Here is a 20,351-nt window from a genome sequence, read left to right as displayed (position 1 = left end):
AATATTGTTTCTCCATACGTCATGGAAGTATCATAAAATTAATTTCTAGTTTTGATAAGTATGACGTCATAGCGTACGTGATCTGTCACTCGACTGGCAACAGTGCTCCCTCAAGCTCGATTTCGGTTTCCTCACCACAGCACCTTTTCACCAGTTGGAAGACAGCGTCTGGCTGTCTTCCAACGTGGGGTGGAGAGCTGAGATCGGGAAGGAGAGCGCGCTGTTGCTAGGAGACGGACACCAGGGCTCTCGATAACGTCACCAATTTTTTGGGAGAGCCCGAAACTATGAAGTCTTGCGGGTTCTTTCGAAAATTCGTGGAAGCGCGTAATGTTAACTGATAGTGTTCTTGGTTCTTTTTTTTTTATTAGGTGTTAGCTCCGCGAAGCAACTGTGGCTATGAGCGACGTATAGATGTGGACAGCGGGAAAGAGTGGTGGACAGGGGGTTACCATGCGTCCTTGGGACGAATTCATTCAGGAAGAACTGTGCGACATTCGTCTGGAAAGTTTTCGAAAGACCCGGGGAAAACCTCAGACAGCACAGCCGGTGGTAGGATTTGACCCTACCACCTCCCAGTCTTCAGCAAGAACTTGGCTACCCCCAACGATGTACCGCCTTTGTGTACGTAAAGGATAGCGTGGTGGTTCGGCGCGCTGTGCTAACCTATACATTATATACTTGCCTTGCGCGTGCGCGGAGCTACCAACGCTATCCCTTACGTAAACAAAGGCGACAGAGTACGATGCTACAAAACTGACCTTTTACCTATAGTACGTTCTTGGGATCGCTTCGCCAGGTTCCAGCGCACGCGCGTAAACGCTCGCCTTCGTAAAAGAGCAGCGGGAAATTCCAAAATGCGACAAACTGCGATTTCCGGAGAGCTGCTTAGCGTAAGCACACGAAACTTCGTTAACACTGAAACTATGCTACTAAGGCCCGATTTCACCAACGCCATTTAACGTTTGAATCGAGATACGCTTAACTCTGCGTCACTAAAGGGAATTACTGTCACTGAAGCGTTCATCATGCACTCTAAGCAAAAAGGGTGTGAAAAGGAGCTAATTGCTACAGTGAATTTCTAGGTCAACTGATAAAGGGTGCAAAAGGGTAGTAAAAACAATTATCATACATCCAAATCGCTACAAAAAGGCGTACGCCCCCTCGCTCACCGAATCAGAAGCGGTAATCCGTTACAATGCTACGCGGACAACGTGCTATGCGGTGAAGTTCTGTTTTGAGAGTGAGGTAGCAGGTATATAGGACTTTGCAACCTTTTAGACACAACATATGCGACAACTATTGTACCTCCTAAAAGGTGTAAGTCCTAAACCTTTTTTTTCTAAGAGTGTGTCACCAGCGCTGGGCAACTTGAAACGAAGATCAGGGGTCGCTAAAACTTCAAGTCAACACTCAATTCTTTTTTGCAAACGTTATTTGGTGACATGATGCGACAATTCAACACTTTCGTGACAATAACTCCCTTTAGTGAAGCATAGTCGAGTAAATTCAAGTTAAGAGGCTGTTGATCTCTGTTCAAATGGTAATCGGCATTGGTGCAACCGTGCCTTAGTGGCATATAGCTTCACCGTTACGAAGTTTCATATACTTACACTCTTAAAAATGAACTTCACTTCATAGCACGCTCCTAGCCAGCCATCGTCTCGAATGATATCGTTATCTGCCCTGATTTGTCGAAAACGGGAGGCGCACGCCTTTTTTGTGACACTTATGCTGGTCACAATTGCCGCAGAAAAGGCGTACACCCCCCGTTTCCAGCAAATCATGTCAGAGAACGATATCATTCGAGATGACGTTTGGCTTGGAGCGTGCTATGAGGTGAAGTTCATTTTTAGGAGTGTACGTCAAGCAGCCTCCGGAAATCGCAGTTTGTCGCATTTGGAATCTACCGTTGTTCTTTCGCGAAGGCGTCATTACGGCCTAATCTCCCAAATGGCCCACTCGCGGTTGTCTGTGTGGCCAAATTATGTTTTTAAGACTGTAACGTATACCTTACACTATAGCATTACCTTATTAATTTATTAGTCATTGACATTTGAATATGGGGACATACGTACGTACCCGGCGGTGCCGTCTGGCAAGTTCGTGTCCGGGCACGCATCGTTTTCAGTCCTATATCCTATTTCCTGCTCATTATTTTTGCAGGCACATTTACTGCGAAAATTTATGGAATGTGGACGAAGGGCGTGGGGTACGTCACGTGACTCTATGGATGTGTCATTTTCTGGCGAGGTTTGCGTGGTCCTATAAAGAAGTAGGTTATAGGCTCTGTGAGGGCGCGTGACAAAGAGCTCCTTCCGGCACGTTTGGAATGCGTGTTTTAAAGGGCCGGGCGTTGCTTCATCGCTCGCACTGTATTTTCCCGGACATTCCTCATGATCCCGGTAGTGTAAAGGTATGACACAGGGGATACCCAAAAGCGTGGGAGGGGGAGAGCTATCACACTTAAAACAAAACTTCACCGAGTAAGGCGTTTCTAGCCGACCGTCGTCCAGAATGAGATCGTTCTCTCCGCTGATTTGCTGAAACTAGGAGGCATACGCCTTCATATGACACTTATGCGGTGATGTTGATTGTCACAAAAAGATGTGCGCCGCACGCTTTTCACAAGACAAGAGTGACAACAGATTCTTAAAACAGAGCTTCACCGCACAACACGGTCTTAGCCAACCACCACGCCGAATGACATCGTTCTGCTCCCTGATTGGTTAAGAACGAGAGGTGTACGGCTTTTTGTGACAGTTATACGGTCATGTTAATTGTCAGAAAAAAGCGTACGCCCCGCGTTTTCCATAAATCAGGAGTGATAGCGTTATCATCATCTTTGGTAGTGCATTTGCACACTAAAAACAGAACTTCACAGCATAGCACGCTCTGCGCCAACCATTGCTACGAACGATAGGGTTATCGCTTCTGACACGAAGAGACAGGGAGGCGTACGCCTTTTATGTGTCAATTATCATATATCCAAATCGACGCAGAAAGGCGTACACCCCATTCTCTTTTACGAATCAGAAGCGACAACCCCATCATTTGTGGCAATGGTTGGTGCAGAGCGTGCTATGCGGTGAAGTTCTGTTTTTAGTCAGTGGGAGAGAGAAACTAGGGGGAAATCCTCCACCCCATAGAACCCCTCCCGACATATTTTTCTGGCTATGCCACTGCCCTGTACAGTTCCGTTCCAACGCTTTGCTGAATAAAACAGTGTCTTTTACTGGGAGAAAATGTTGATCGTGACCGAATTACATTTATTTGTAATGAGCTGCATACGTTCACAGTAGACGTACTTTCACTTATATAAACATAGTTGTTTATAGTAAGTGCAAAAATTTCTCTTCGCGGAATGGAAGATGCCGTTACCTTGGCACCAAAGGAACGAGATTCATGTGTTGCGGCGTTTGTGATTTATCAATGAAAGAAACCGCATTTTATTATATGTACGCTTTCGCTCTTCCTGTCTTTCTCAAGAAGCCCAACAATGCGGAGAGGGGCCGGATTGGTCTCCTCAAACGATCCCCTGCGACGATTGGACATGTCGTTCGCGGAGACCAGTGAGAGGCCACTGTCCGTCTTCTTGAGAGGGAGAGTGAAAGTTTAAATTGCGTTTTTTTTTTTCTCGCTCATAAATCACGAACGAGGCAATACATGAATCTCGCTCCTTTTGTGTTCGTGTTAAGGTAACGGCACCTTTCATTCCACGAGGAGAAATTTTTATACTTCGGTGTCCCCTTTAACAAGAACAAGGAAATAGAAGGGCCCGCAGGTGCATCATGGTAAGCCGTATTAGGGTGATGCTGAGTTAATCATATCAGCAAGATAATACATCAACTATGTGAAGCAATGGGTTACGCAACCATTCACGATTTCATGCTTCTATACTTTTCACCAGCTATACGCATGCAGAGTATGAGCATCATGGTTCACAACGAAAGCCTCGACTCCTCCCATCTACTGATGGAAATAAAATGTTTATGTATGTATATGTATGTAAAGCACTTTGCCATATAAAAAACAACAACAAATTAACCAACTAAACAAATTAACCAACTAAACAAATTAACCAACTAAACAGATTAACCAACTAAACAAATTAGCCAACTAAACAAATTAGCCAACTAAACAAATTAGCCAACTAAACAAATTAGCCAACTAAACAAATTAGCCATCCAAACAAATTAACCAACCAAACAAATTAGCCATCCATACAAATTAACCAACCAAACAAATTAACCAACCAAACAAATTAACCAACCAAACAAATTAACCAACTAAAAAATTAAACAGTTATTCAAATTAACCAACCAAATTAGATACAGTATTATAATACGAAGAGTTATTGTTACCAACCGCCCTAGTAACAGTGACATTCGGAAAATTTAGCACGTTGTTCGGGAAAAACTTAAGAATCTGCTATAGTCGTGCGTGTTCAACCTAAGAGCGGCACATTTAAAGGGGTTGGGACACATTCGTAGATGTGGTTCATTAATATCATGTACGCGTTGTACTGCACGCCAGAATACCGAGGAAAGTAATTATTCTTCCACGTGTCGTACTTAGCGAGATACAAGCCCTCGAACACACTCCCGAGCGAGGCGCAGCCGTCACAGAGCTCAGAGCTGCGTCCATCCCCATTGGCAGCCGTAAACACGTGACTTCTCGTGCGCTACCTCACTGGCGGCGGCGAGGGCTGTGATGTCAGAGCCGCATGAGTTTCGGTATTCGCGGTGCTCATTTTCTCCGCTTCTATTACACTCTTCGCTGTGAAACTTTCAATGCAGTTTCACATCGTTGCAAAGAACCGTGTTTTACGTTTACCTGGGATAACCTGGGATTACCTGTCGCGACCCCTTTAAGCCCCGCCCCACTCTAGTTCCCATTGGCTGCAACTGCTCGCCGCGACACTCCACGGCGCGACAAGTAGTGTGGCGATACCGAAACTACAGGAGCCCAATAGTCTGCACCTGGTGGTGTTGCAGAGTAATTTACTAGGCGGTGTAACTCTGTTAGGGCTGGCGGACTGAATATTTCATAACTATCGAGTAGTGACGTATGAAACTCTTTCGGCACGTAACTGATACGTCACTAATGCATATATATCCGCTCAGTTACCCATTGAATTGCGTTTGTGGCAGGAGCCGTTACGAGACAAACACAATCGTGGCCATCAGATATGGACATGCATGGATGAGAATTTCTCTCGTGCAACGTTACGTTTGTGCACATGAATGACGTGGAATACGTGTGTCGTTACATCATACAGAGAACGTATGTGGAACGCGCAAGTCTTGTTTTGGGGCAGCGAGACGTAGCAATAGTGCGTGGACTCTTTTTTACCGGAAAGTCCCTCTCTTCGTCGTATAGGCCTGCAGGGTTAGCCCAGCAGGAAGGCACGCGAAATAGAAAGTAGAAAGAGGGCGGGAGGAGGGCCTTATCTGGATATAGAATCCAGGCCACGTTCATTAATTCGGCTTAGTAAAAAGAAGGGTCAAAGGTCAGGCCATGCAACGTGTCCTAAGGAACAGCCTGGGGCCTACCAGATTGGGACGTCGTCGAGGTTCTGCTCGACGCTTCCATGCCAGCGAAAGTGTGCAGGAAAAGGCAAACAAGAAAGTTGTCACCTCCTGGTCACGTGACCGAATTATGTCCAAGGGCGGAAATCCGGAAATATCTTCATTATGAGCACGCTCGACATACGAGAGGAAACAACCGTGCCAGGATAGACGCTGTGCAGAAGCTATAGACAAAGGCGAAAGACTTTGGCTATCCCACCTGTGGTTGGGACGTCGCTATTCTGGGCAGATGAGTACTGCAGTAGCTATAGACTATAGCCAAGACAGATCAGTCGGGAGCCGTCCGTGTAAAGGGGCGATGGTGATGATTATGATGATTCGGGGTTTAATGGCGCAAGGGTAATGGGGCGATGGGTTTCGATATTTTGCGTAAAATGTACTAGTGGGACCTTACAGTGTTATTAATATAATATTAATGATTAATGTATCATGATGCCAACAAGACGACACATGACAGAGGTAGCACTTGTTTTGGTAGTGTTACAGCTCATCGTCTTGCGTTTCTTAACTGTGCTTCTAATTCGAACCAACTTTACGAAGTCTTGTGTGTGTGTGTGTGTGCGCGCGCCTCTCGAGATGGTAGGTGGAGAGGAATGTCATGTAAGTCGCTGTTGTCTGGGCGGTTCTGTTCATCGCATATGTTGACGACAGAGTATGGGGACAAAGACATAGAGTACAGTGCGTGAGTGAGGCGACTACAACATCTAACGAGTAACAGCTATGTATTAAATGCTTAAGCTACGGAAATTGGGAGGCTAATTTCAATTCGAGAGTAATACTACACGCTACAAAAATAAATAAATAAATAATAATAAGAAGAAAGAAATGGTCTGTTTATATCAGTGGCCGCAGACACTTGTGCAAATAATGATGATGATAATACAATTCAAATTTTATTACTGCATAATAATAATGTGTACAAAAGAAACAATTCCTTACGAAGGCTTGGCAGCATTTACGTTTATCTATGCGATATCATGATGAAGTGGTAGTCCGCTAATTAACGAAAAACAAAACAATGCACTTCCCAACTTCCCTCTCTGCTGTCATTCTATTTGCTAAACTATTTAAAAAAAGGAAAGATAAAGAATAACGATTAGGAGCGCGTCCTATGCAAAAAAAGGCAACATCGATGTTTATCTAACACTAAAGTTTATCCGATTTCCCCTACATTCGGTGGTACACTCGTTGAACGTTAATGTGGTTAAGAGCGAGTACCTTAGTCCGTGAAGGGTAGCTAATTTGTATAAAACTGGAGGGGGCTGACAGTGGTGAGTTTTGCTATTGCGACAGATAGACTAGCCAGTGTATAGTCAATACGATTTCAAACGCAACGAGGATTCACGATGCGACAGTAACCGTTTCATTGGGGGCAGCCGTTGATAACTCAATGTTTTCGGGAAATCTGTAGATGGGTAGACAGCCATTACATAGTGAGCTATTTGTAGCTGTCGTTAGATTAGATTGGACAAGAAGAAAAAAGGGGAAGGTTACGTGTTATTAGTCATTATTCCAGGTAGGATGAGGACTTGCTACCATACAGTACTTATACAGTACTTGCTACAATACTTATAGTATACCAGCTCCAGTGACATAGTGGTTGGGATGATCGCTTTCCACGCCGAGATCTGGGAGGTGACGCGGGTTGGAATCCGCCCAGGCTGAGGGTTTTCCGGCATACTTTCCAGACGAATGTCGACACGGCTCCCCCTGAAGTCGGCCCAGGACGCATACTAACCCCCTTTTCCCCCACCGCATTTTATTATATGTACGCTTTCCCTCTTCCTCTCTTTCTCAAGAAGCCCAACAATGCGGAGAGGGGTCAGATTGGTCTCCTCAAACGATCCCCTGTGACGATTGGACATGTCGTTTGCGGAGACCAGTGAGAGGTCACTCCTTCCTGCTGTCCCCTCTCCATCTACCCTCATCTGTACGCCGCTCATGGCCACAGTTGCTTCGCGGCGCTTTTTACGGAATTTTAAAAACGAAGTATACTTATCTCTGAAGAAGAAGATAAAGAAAAGAAAGCTCATGGCAAGGAAAACAAATTGATAGGAAAACAACCTGATGATTGAAAACAAATACAAATTTTGATAAGATTACGGAATGTTGTCTTGACTGGGGCACGACCATTAGCTACAAGAAATCAGTGTTTTGCTGTCTGACCAATAAGAAATTAATTTTACAACACGGCTACATCATACAGGGACAAAAACTCTAAGGTATCAGACTTTAAGTAATTGGGAGTCATTATTAACTCACACTTAAAATGGGATAATCACATAAGTGAAATCTGTAACAAAGCAAAAAGGAGGCTTTGGATGATAAAAGGGAAATTGAAACTTAGCACAAGACAAACTAAACTCGTAGCATACACCACAACAGTGCGTCCAGTCTTAGGATACGGGAGTATTGTTTGGGACCCTTACACAGCAAAACTGCAAAACAACATAGAACAGATACAAAGAACAGCGACAAGATTTGTCTAATTACAGACGAATCGCATCAGTGTCAGAAATGGTGAAGCGTTTACAACTGCAAACCCTAGCAATGCGACGTAAGGTTGTTAAACTTAAATTTCTTTTTCTCGCTTACCACCGAAAGCTAAGTATCGACACTACCAGGTATGTTACCCATTCAGAACACCATAGTCAAAGGGTTTGCCATAGTAAATACATTAAGCCGTATACACACCTCGCATAGACACATTCAAATACTCCTTTTTCCCGAACGCAATTGCTCTGTGGGACAGGTTGCCCCAGTCAGTCACTAACATAGATGATGCGTTCGCTGAAGTACTGTCTTGTGTGTCTGCCTAGAAGCGTCCATGGCGTGCAACGTAGCTCTCCTCGTTGTTGTGTATTTATAGATGTGTATATGACTACGAAAACGTTTTTTTTTTCTTCTTTAATTGCTTTGTCTGTGAAGTGTTAGTTTACTTTTCTCCTGTATAACCCCTCTGTAACAGGGACTAACAGTATTGCTAAAAAATAACCAGCAATCCTCGTGAGAAGAGCTTATATAATTCAGTTACGTTCTTGTATAGGATTTACAGTCAATTCGCTATTAGCATCGTAAGGAGGTAACGAGCATGAAGAAAGGTACGAAATTTTAGGAAGTAAATTGTTAGTGTTTTGTTGAAATTAACGCCGTCTGTTTGCAGAGTAACGCAGAGTTTGCCATAGAGTCTGCCATAGAGTCTGCCATAGAGTCTGCCATAGAGTCTGCCATAGAGTCTGCCATAGAGTCTGCCATAGAGTCTGCTATAGAGTCTGCTATAGAGTCTGCTATAGAGTCTGCCATAGAGTTTGCCATAGAGTTTGCCATAGAGTCTGCCATAGAGTCTGCCATAGAGTTCGCCATAGAGTTCGCCATAGAGTTCGCCATAGAGTTCGCCATAGAGTTCGCCATAGGGTCTGCCATAGGGTCTGCCATAGGGTCTGCCATAGAGTCTGCCATAGAGTCTGCCATAGAGTTTGCCATAGAGTTTGCCACGGACAGTTTGCCATACCGAGTTTGCCATGCCGAGATTGCCGCACAGAGTTGGCCATGGTGTCACAGTTGGCCATAGTGTTAACCGTGCCTCCGATGTGTTGACTCCATACGAAGGGAAAGCTCCACGCGCATTGCATCTGCTCTGGATATTCAACGTTGTTCTGCCGTATACAAGGCATAAACGTGGAGGTTACTGGAAACAAGATCTTGGTGCACTTCTCGGATGCGTCTTATGTCCCCCGTGCCAAGGACTACAGCACGTCTGGCGATCTCTACAAAGTCGTGTCATCAGTGTGTGGGCATTCAATGCACCATGCAACTATAGTTGATTGCTTACTTGCTATACAGCGCCCCTTTTTCGTTCTTCCTGTTCCCTAACGGAACTGGCGTCACGATGATTGGTGGCCGTCGTACATTTCGGACCGATCTCATAGCACAGTCAAATGTCGCACAGTTCCCTGTGAAGTCGGCTCAGGACGCATTGTCCCCCTCAAGGCGATAGTCGTGACGTTGCCCGCCTGAGTGTGGCCGACTACGGCCTGCAGTTCCGTCATCATCATCACCACCATCATCACCATCTCATCATAGAGTGTGCGACATTTGTCTCAAAATGGTTATAACGCTTTCTACAAAAAGCATAAAAAATTATAACGCATAATCCTTCATAAATTATCACTATTATTTATAGAATTTAAAAGAATTATTCTTCACATAGTGATAAGCATAATTATTCCACGTATAATCCATGTATAATCTGTTTTATACTTTTCTCGGCAGACAAAAATATGACTGTAGTTATACATTTTGTATGACGTCATATTTCTGCGGAAGTGTTTCGTTCCTGTTCTGTGTGGGACTGAAAATAATATAAGGTATTATCCCATATTTTTCGAATTGACTATAGTTTGAAAACCAGAACCACACTAACGGTGAACTAAGGTTGGTAAGCAGAAAAGTAATGGTCTAGTAACACGCAGAAGTACACTTGAAAAAAAAGAAAAGGAAGTAATTTTAGTTCGTTTGAGGACCAGCGGCATGGCCGAGTGGGCTAAGGCGTCCGCTCGTTGGTGGTAACCAAGGTCGTGCTGAAGACTGGGAGGTAGTGGGTTCGAATCCTACCGCCGGCTGTGCTGTCTGAGGTTTTCCCTGGGTTTTCCGAAGACTTTCGAGACGAATGTCGGCACAGTTCCCCCTGAAGTCGGCCCAGGACGCATACTAACCCCACTGTCCCCCACTCCTTCCTGCTATCCTCTCTCCGTCTGTCCACATCTGTACGTCGCTCATAGCCACAGTTGCTTCGCGGCGCTAACACCCAATCAAAAAAAAAAAAAAGTTCGTTTGAGGACACGATAACGAGTTGCCACAACCATGCCCGGAAGTTTATCCGAAGCCTATAGGTACTGTTTTCAGTGTGGGGAGTACATTTCAAGGCCAGGCCACTAGAATTGAAAGTAATTGCAATTTAGGGGACAAGAAGCTGTAATTGCTCCCTTTGCAGCTCCCTGCATAATTTGCTCTTTCTGTAATAGAATCCAGTAAACGGACGAATCAAGCACATTGAACACGGCTAAGTTATGCATACTGATCAGGCTTGTACAAGATACTCACAAAAGAAGTGTTTAAATTTTTACTGAGTAGAGTACTAGATACCCAATCTTGAAAAATATGTAAGTAGAGTACTACATACAGTTAACAGTAACTCGTTACAAGATACTTTGACGTCACATTTGGAATTCGCTATCAAAGAAATACGAAGAGCGTGAAGTTTGAAAATGGCTTTAATAAAAAGCTTTATTAGATCGCAGGAACGACTGCTTTTACTATCCCATAGCCAATTCCCCGTTTTTAAAAAAAAAACATATTACTCCCAATATACTGAGCAGGCGTTCTACAGATGCGAATGAATGCTCTACAGAAACGACAGAATTTACTGTCGTTTTCCTTCTTATCGTTACTTTAACCCCATAAAGAGCTCCGTATGTCCCAGAAGAGAGTTCCCATAGACCTCTAAACAGATGGCTGCATATTGCTTTTGTTTGCCGGCGGAGAAGCCTTATGTCACCACTCCATGCTGCTGCTTTTTGTCTCTGCGGTGAAATGACGCATCCAGGATTCATCACATGTGATTATTGTTTGTTCATCACATGTGATTATTGTTTGTGCTAAAATAAGTTACATTTTACCATTTTAATGGGTGCCTGTCATGCCTTTGTTCTGGTTGTATCACTGCACTTCAGTTTATTTATTTGGCGTAATTCTCTCCACCAGTCATACGCCAAATGTCGCTCCCATCTTGATTGCTTAATTTTCTTAATTTGCAGCACCTGAAATTTGCCTCTCCTGACAAGCAGTGTAGCAGGTATGCTCGTTTCTATGTTTAGTTTTCCGTGTCTTCCGTGTCTAGTGTGTTTTGCGGTCTCATGGCAAAATGTTTTTGGCGTATTCTGGAGTTGGCACATTCTGATACGAGGAGTCCAGATTTCTCACGGTGCATTCGAATAAAAGTTGAATTTCCCGATCCTACGAAATATTGATATGTATACTCTCTTGCATCTGCACCTCGGCAACCAATCGTGTGTGCAAAGCAGTTGTTCTGGGACAGAACGATCCTCAAAATTGCGTTCAGTAACAGATTATGCACTTTGCACAGGCTAAGCATGAACACAACAACAGAGAGAGAGAGAGTGGAAAGATTCGTGAAAAAATATCCCACTAGGATTTTTCATTCAAACGGTGTTGCTTATGGAGAAATAAACATTCATCATTTCGTGGGTTGAATAGGATTAGGCCAATAATGTAATAGTAAATGTTGTTGTAAAAGTAAGCTTTGTTGATGTCGCAAAATGCACATAGGTGGCTCACACATTGTCCGTACATCATCGAAAGTTTTATGTACAGAGGCTCGGAGAATGCAATGGTGACACGAATAAGGCTGCACGCAGACAACACTTAGCAGATAAGATTCCATGATTGCTGTAATTTATAACCGATAAAGTGTACACAACCCGTACATGGCGAATTGGCGCGTGTTGAAGAGCTTCTATGTAATTAAATACAAATATACAGCGAAAGCTAGTGTGATTAGATCGACATTTAAAATGATGCGGCTGGTCTTCGCCGTCACAAATTAGATAACACGAATCGAATTTAAAGAAGATTAGATAATGTGTTTCCGCGTTTACAGTATAGGCTGTCTGCCACATATACCATGTTCGCGTGTAGCAGTCACAATTTACGCACATGTGTAGCAGCGCAAGCGAAATTAAAGCATAATGTCGAAGTATCGATTCTTGATGCTAACGAAGGAAATGTTTAGTTAGCGGCCCCGTTAGACGGGGGCTTTGCACAGTTGTTGTCTCGCGACGAAGATTTGTGAACAACGCGCGTGTTCTGATCAGAACATATGTAATATGCATGTGCAGCTGTTCTGCGACTGACATTCTTTCGCTTTCAACGCTCGCTTCCCGGATGCCACGAAATACCATCCATCAGGATGCTACATTTGTTTACCGGATGCGACTCGACGTGTCCTTTACAGCTCGGTGGCGTTACCGCTTGCGACAAGTTGACTCGCCAAGGCGCCGTCACTGTTCCGACCTGGATGCGCATCCCCCCTCACTTGCCCCCACTATACCAACCTTTCAGGAGCACACTTACAGTGTCTCTAAGTCGGCTAGATTCTCGCCCGCTCACTGCAACAAAATTGCTTAGTCCATACTCAGATCCACCCCATCGAAGCACTGCCCTAAAAGCACTACTAAACTTTTTGGTCAACGTAGGACTTCGGCGCTCATTGTGAAGCTCGTTGACTAGAACTTACCGCGAGCAATGAGGTACAGTATTGTCTCAGGCGATGAAACACCACATTCATCATCATCATCATCACCATCATCACCGCCACCATCATCACCATCATCACCACAAGAGGGCATTATTTCGAAAAGTGGAAAAGATCCAGCGAGCACAACACAGCACAACATCACAATGCAAATAAAGCAGGAATGGCGTGCTTATTGTAACGTTGTGACAAACAAACAAAAAACAATGACGCAATGCGTGACGCCATGTGTAAAATTTGAAAATGTAAAACAATCGGAACTGTCATTTTACTGTAAATTAAGACGCCTAGGGCCGTCGCCTCAAAATGAAGCTCATATATGCTCAGAAAGGTAAACATTAAGCGAAAAATGAATTAATACATCAGAACGGAAAAATTGAACACGACCAAAAGAAAGCTACAAAGTTACACTAATAAATGCCCCACCCACCTCACTCAAGCGACGCTTCGAAATGTTGTAAGTGCAACGAAACACGATGACATAAAGTAAAATAAGAAAAGCAAAACGTATAATTCAATAACACATTGAACATGCACACGGTGCGCACGAGCCCAACGCGCTCTTTACATCGTACAACCATATTTACAACTGACTAAAAAAATACAAGTACCGAAAAATACGGTGCCTCTCTACTCTTGGATTCCTAAACGTTCAGCACCCTCACGATATCAAAATTTCTATTGTTCTAAACTGTTGAGGGCAGCTTTCAATTTTGCCCTTTCGGGTGTGTGTCTTCCGCAGCGGGTGTGTTCCGTGTTCTCCACAGTTGCACACACGGAACAATTTGCAGAGTCAACCCTCCCAACTTTATGGAGACATCTGTCAGCCATCCTGAACGTTCAGGCGAAACCGGTGCAAGAGTGTGTGAATAGGTCACGGTATATATGCCGGAAGGAATACTGTGTGTCAGTTCTAGATCAATCTTGTATGGCAGAGATGAGCAACGGTCGGCCTGTGGCTTACAGCCTTCTACATATGTCCTATGTCAGCGACCTCAACAGGTTCTTAACGTCTCATTTGGAATATGTCATCAAGTGTTTGGTTGACGATAGGTGCGCCGCAGCCGGGGGTTGTCTTGGTGGAACATGAATTCATAGATTGAGAGCTTTGTAAATAGTCCACTCCCAGCTGAAGCCTTGTGACCATCTCACAATACAAAGAACCCTCACAGCACGTAACATAGACTTTCTTCTACTTCTTTTAACTGGATGGTTTGCTGGAGCTACGTGGTGACTTCATATGTCGCCTGCAGCTCCATTTCTTGTAGGTAGTATAGGTGGTAGGTATAGCTGATATCCACATAACATAGAGCCGCCAGTGTGGTGTAACAGTATATTGCGTGTCGTAGTTTGCTCAGCTCCAAAATTTCCAGGACAACTTTTTCTTCATTCTGTGCACCGTGGAAATCATGTGCATTGGTCTTGCACGCTATCGGATTGTCCTGTCGATTCCACTCCACTAACTTGGTCATGTGGGGTAGTTTGTACATATTAGCTATACAAACGATTCCATTCCGTTATGTAAGACCCCGTGGGTGCCCCTACCTCACTAAACAAGTGCGGTGTCGTCACTCATGGTTATTTTACAGGTATTAATATTTTGCCTATGAACGGTCATTCGGTAGCAAAGCATTGATCTGGAAAGCGAAGCAGACGCAATATAGAGAACAGAACTTGTCCTGCCAAAAACGCTCAGACCACAAGAAGCGTCTCGTGTACAGTCAACGCCACCTATACTAAAGAAGGCCTGATCGCTTATCGCCGTGACGTCATCATTAAGAGCCGGCCAGTCAAAGCCACAGAAACGATCAGCCATCAATCGCTGTTATCCACAAGCTTGCTTATATCCGTTTAAAATCGTGTGCGGCGATTGATGAACCGCAACTACGCGACCACGTAGCAATGGAGGGAGATGAGACATCGAGCAGGCCTTCGGAATTCTAGGTGTCGTTCACTGCGTACAGTGTACGACACACAACACTGTGGTGGTGGTAGAGGTGATGAAACTGGTTGAAACTGGTGGTGGTGAGGTGATGAAACTGGCTGAAGGCTGCACTCAGGCGAGCAACGTCGCGACACTCGGGGGGGGGGGGGGTGCGTGCTGGGCCGACTTCACATGGAACTGTGCCGACATTTGTCTCAAAGTGTCTGAGGAAAACATAGGGAAAACACCCAAGCCCGACGCCCGGATTCGAACCCGGGTCACCTCCTGGTCTCAACACGACACGTATACTTTGGTTCATGTCTGGTGCATAACAGATGCAAGGCATGACGAATAAACGGCGTTGAAAGAGAGCGAAATGTTTCGCCTGCGCATTTCACGACATTGAGCGCTTTGGATTATTACGGTATAAAAAAATTAAAAAAGAAAAAAAATGGCCCTCGGTTGCCCTCTATCCCGTTGACGTCTGAGCCAGAGTTACCAGGTCAAAATCCCGAAAACTCGCCAACGCGTCGTGAGAAAGTAGCCAAAAGTAGCCAATATCCTTGTGTGTAGTCAGTTCTGTAGCGGGTTGTGTGACGGCATCATAATGAAGGGCTCTTATTTAACGAGTGCTAAAACCCCAGCACACAAACAAAACACTCCGGAGGACATCATACCGACTGAGAGAATGCCGATCATCAAGGGAAAGAGGACTGAACGCACTGTAAGTACTTCGGTATTATAGCGTGAAGAAGTATCCAGAAAAGTAGCCCGAAAATAGCCCGAAAATAGCCAATTGTCATTGCGCAAATTTCGGCGCCACGACTGTCAGAAAATCACCAACTTGGCTCAGAGTAGCCAAATCTGGCAACCCTGGTCCGAGCGCATTCTTCGCGAGTGCAACGAGGCTACTCGCAATCTGACAGACATCGCAACGTCAGAGTCCCCAATCGCAGGTCGTAGTGTACCGCCCGCGCATGCTAATCCTGTGCACGCGCACGGTGCTCGGAGAGAAAAAAAGAAGCTTAAGCACCCTTTGCATTGTATCTGCATCGAAAAGCGACCTTGTCTCGACCTTCCTCGTAGACCTCATCAGGAAAACGCTGCGGCTCTTCGAGTGAAATTATAGGGCAGCGGGCAACGTTATCTGCACATGGCGCACGCGCTTAGCGTCACGCTTCGCCGTGGGGAGGTCTGGAAAATCGTTTGGTCGTTCACACGTGAAGAAAGTTCTTGGATTGGTATGGATTGGCAAATAAATAAAAGATCTTTCTGCGTAGATAGAGTTTTGGTGAACATCTGATGTCTGCGACCTGCCCCTCGCTTTACTATATGGCCACGAACCACGTGACACCCCCAGATGACCACGGAACGTGGTCACGTGACGTCGCTATGCACGTGCCGCTTTCAAACAAGCAAGGAAAACGATTTTCGCTGAAGCGTAACACGCCGCCATTTTGTCTGCAACGTTCTTCTCCAAATAGCGCGCCACGACCACTACCACCAAAGCAGGCTCGCTAAGCGAATATCTCGAAAATCAACTGGCCTGCACTGCTTGTCTGTTTTGACCGCCGCAACGTTCAGTAGCTTGCGAAAAACAAATAGTTTACTTGGAACGCGTTCTGGTGGAATGAATTGCCAAGGGCCACGACGTTCATTTGAGTGTCATAAGCTTTTCGTGTAGCCGTTTTCGTTTTTCAGCATTTTAGACAATTATTTGTCGCCAGGAAAAATTTTGAAGAGAGTGTGTTCTTCTGAGCACAGAGCAATCTCTGCGGCTTTATTGGCGGCTTTCGTCCTCAGGTTCTCCCCCTGACGTTGGTAACGTGTCCCTGAGCTTGCGGAAAAGACCAGAACACAAAACAAATAGCACAAGACAATCTGATAGCTCTCCTTAACATTCCCTCACCGGCTCACTGGATTGCATAGTAAACTTTGTGTAGGTTATTTGAAGTGCGATCCAAATTGAATGATGGCGATCGATTGAATTGAATGATTTGATGGCGATCCAAATTATCTGCTTCTGTCCATAGTTTACTGCCGTGATGTACCTTGTCTGTCAGTCACGTGGAAGTATGGAGGTTGAAGATGAACTGCACTGGTTTCTCTGTAGGCACCGTGTACGTACATTGGACGTGCTTCGCGCTATTCAATCCTGCTGCATTGTTCGCAACATAGTAATCCACGCAGCCGTCAAAGTAAAGCGCCGGACATGATGACCCACGTCGAAGGACGGGTTTTTCTTTCACGGCCTTCTGCGTGGGGCCACAGGCTGCCTTTGTAGGGCAGCATTCAGATGAAGCAGTCCTAGTTTCCGCAAGCGTTCGCTTTCCAAAGGCGGAACCGCCGTGGACCTGCTTTGTTTTCATTCCTGGCAAGGACGATGCACTCCGAGTGAAGGTGAAAAACCGGTCGCTGTTATTAATATCGCTCTTTTCCCGGCTCCCGATTTAGAAGCCTTTTCCTGCAGCAGCTCTTTCGCCTACTCGGACATCCAGAGACAGAGATGTGTGGCGCGGATTCTCGCCGTTCCTGCGATGGCCATGTGTTCCACCAGTTGAGCGCTCGTCTGCTTAGATGCGACAGGGTCGAACGGAGACGCAAGCGAGGCGTCTGTCGTCGGTATTGTTAGTCCCCGTGGGGTCAGGGCAGGCTTCCCTGTAGAACTTGTAGTCTGGGATAACGTACAATGACAACACTGATAATGACAAGAGCCAAAGAGGAATAACGGATAGAAAAGCAATCTTCGTGAAATCCCCGATGTAGAAAACCAGGCTAAGGGACGCTTACATGAAGAGGGTAAGACAGGGGATGACGAAAATACAAATTACAAATAGAAATACAAAGGACTTCCTGAGCGAATATCACGACATAGCCGACATAGGAGGGACGCTACGCCTGACGCCAACAATAAGGACGAGCATAAGATTACATGATATCAGCAAGACTACGTGACTTCAAAAACTGCAGAAGCGCATGCGTTGCAGGCACTTGGTCATGCGAAAAGCCAGCACCCGGGGCCCTTTCTGATGCTGACAGGTCTATTATCTAGGCGGGCTAACCACTTCTGCGTGATTGAGCTGACCACAGTTATCTAATTATCTAGTAAACGACAATAAAATGGATTGTTGTGTCTCCACATTGTCGTAATTTCTCCACATAGTTCACTTGGGATTCGAAATGCTTCCCGTGTGTTTCATAATACCAGCATGCTGTGCAGAATACGCATCGCACTTTACTTTGTTGCACTAATGAGGCGTCCGTGCGTAATGGTGGCAATTAATTGAATACCACGAACCGCTACGCATCAAATATTCACCAGAGATCGGGCTCCAAATGCGCAGTCACGCTTCGACACCACTGAGGCGTACGCCTTTTACTTGCAAACGACTGCACACATATTTTCACTGCACCTAAAGACATATGCAATCCTGGAAATGGAAATGAAAGAGAAAAACAAAGATTCAAGCTTACATTTAACAGGCCCAGTGTCACTATAGGCTCTAAACGCAGAGGTCGTGGTGCACTCTTAAAAATGAACTTCACCGCAGAGCACGCTCTTAGCCAGCCATCATTTCGAACGATATCGTTATCTGCCCTGATTTGTTGAAAACGGGAGGCGTACGGCTTTTTTGTGACAATTATGAACAGCATAAGTGTCACAAAAATGGCGTACGCCCCCCGTTTTCAACAAATCAGGGCAGATAACGATATCATTCGAGATGATGGTTGGCTAAGAGCGTGCTCTGCGGTGAAGATCATTTTTAAGAGTGATGGTGGTGGTAGTGACGATTGTGGAGGTGGCGACGAAAACAGAACTTCACCGCATAGCACAGCCAACCAGAACATCCCAAATGACATGGTCCTCTCCGCCTTCACCACATAGCACGCTGAACGCCAACCATTGTACAGAGTGATGCATTTATCGCACTTCATTTGTGGAAACCGCTGTGCGTACGCCTTTTTGTGACAATTTACATTTCTGCATAAGTGTCACAAACAGGCTTTTCTATTACAATTATGCAGGACATAATTGTAGCAGAAAAGGCCTACGACACCTGTTTTCAACAAATAAGGGGAGAGAACGATGTCATTCGAGATGATGGTTGGATAGGAGGTGAAGTTAATGCCATGTCCAAATTGACACAAAAGGCGTCCCGGTTCCTATTTTCGACAAATCAGGAAAGAGCACGCTATCATTCTGAATTACCGCGGGCGCTGAGCGTGTTACACGATGAAGTTAGGTTTTCTAGAGTGCACCACAAGTAACGTAACAGAGGACATCCTCGTAGTCATGCTGAAAACAGTAACATTTCGTTATTAGCCGAAGGCTTTAACAATGGATTCCACTACAATCATAACGCTACATAATCCGAATGTTTATTTTTTCTTCATTTCGTCTGCATCCAACAAGCAGCAATGACCGTGGCTGTGAACTTAGTAATTAAACTTAACAAACGCAAGATCACTGAAATACACTATGGGGTGAGGTTGTAGTCGTAGGTTTCACATACTCTCTACTCAGTGACGGTCCGTGTGAGATGGTGGTGGTGATGGTAGTGGGTGATGGTGGTGGGTGATGGTGGTGGGTGATGGTGGTGGGTGATGGTGGTGGTGGTGGTGGGTGATGGTGGGCGTGAGATGGGGGATGGGCGACGGGTTACTACTTCCTTCTTCTCTTTCTTTCCTATCATTCATTTTCTTCTTCAATCTTTAGTTTTTCATTGTAAATAAGTAAATAAATAAATACTCAGTGACGGTCGTGGGCTGGGGAATGAAGGAGGTGATTGAAGTGACTTCAAATCTGAATCCTGTAGGATGGGACGTTTCGTTTTTCTCGTGTTTTCAAAGTTTATCATTCTTTAAGTGGAGCTCACGAAGTATTAGCGATGTCCATAAAAATTGTGTGAAAACGCCTGTTTGACGAAGGATACTTTGTGATCGTTGTGTTTAGAGAGCCACCGAGTCATCGCAATCATTTACAAAAAAGACTATCGTAACCGAAGAACTATGCCGATCTTTCGAAATTGTTATACACCCATCTGATAATCAGCATTTGACTTGGTTGTTCGCATCATGCGAGGTGTACTTTATCTACTTGTCACTGTACTCAGGCCTTGAGTATGTGTATAGTGTCAGATGTTACATCACTATGAGGAATGTCGTAACGAGGATACAAACAAGAGGGGCAGGAAAACTGTTCTTGTTCATGGAGCGATAAGAACATGCACTGGACTGTCCCTTTAAAATGGTTGTTCACGTCAGTTAAGGGGACCGAATTAGTTGCACCTAGGATTATACATGTTGTGTCAACAATCGTTTTACCGTAAGTGTGCATTTGATATGAACATTTAGTTCAAGTTGAACTTGTGTATTGTTTTATTAATTGTGTATTTTAACTACGTAAGGATACATGACTACATGCAAGTATATGCGAACGCTTGTTTCTGACTATGATACTGACAGTAGAATCTTGTTTCATGTTAAACCGTTTGTATTCACA

At 44.8% G+C, this 20,351-nt stretch overlaps 1 protein-coding gene and 1 pseudogene across 2 annotated transcripts in view; one reads left to right on the top strand and one right to left on the bottom strand.

The window, feature by feature from the left end:
* The window catches only part of LOC135368804 (protein qui-1-like), a 336,239-nt gene that overhangs the window by 36,600 nt on the left and 279,288 nt on the right, over nt 1-20,351 (top strand). The window contains exon 2 of one of the 2 annotated variants that reach the window (XM_064602318.1): nt 11,408-11,445. The exons of the other annotated variant lie outside the window; for it this stretch is intronic. The gene's annotated coding sequence lies outside the window, so the exon portion shown is untranslated. The remainder of the gene's footprint in view (nt 1-11,407; nt 11,446-20,351) is intronic. 2 annotated transcript variants of the gene reach the window in all.
* The window catches only part of LOC135369468 (uncharacterized), an 80,515-nt pseudogene that overhangs the window by 41,158 nt on the left and 19,006 nt on the right, over nt 1-20,351 (bottom strand).

Source organism: Ornithodoros turicata, chromosome 9, assembly GCF_037126465.1.
Source record: "Ornithodoros turicata isolate Travis chromosome 9, ASM3712646v1, whole genome shotgun sequence".
Taxonomy (NCBI): Eukaryota; Metazoa; Arthropoda; class Arachnida; order Ixodida; family Argasidae; genus Ornithodoros; species Ornithodoros turicata.
Note: the sequence above shows the minus strand (reverse complement) of the source record. Positions and strands in the feature narration are given on the sequence as shown.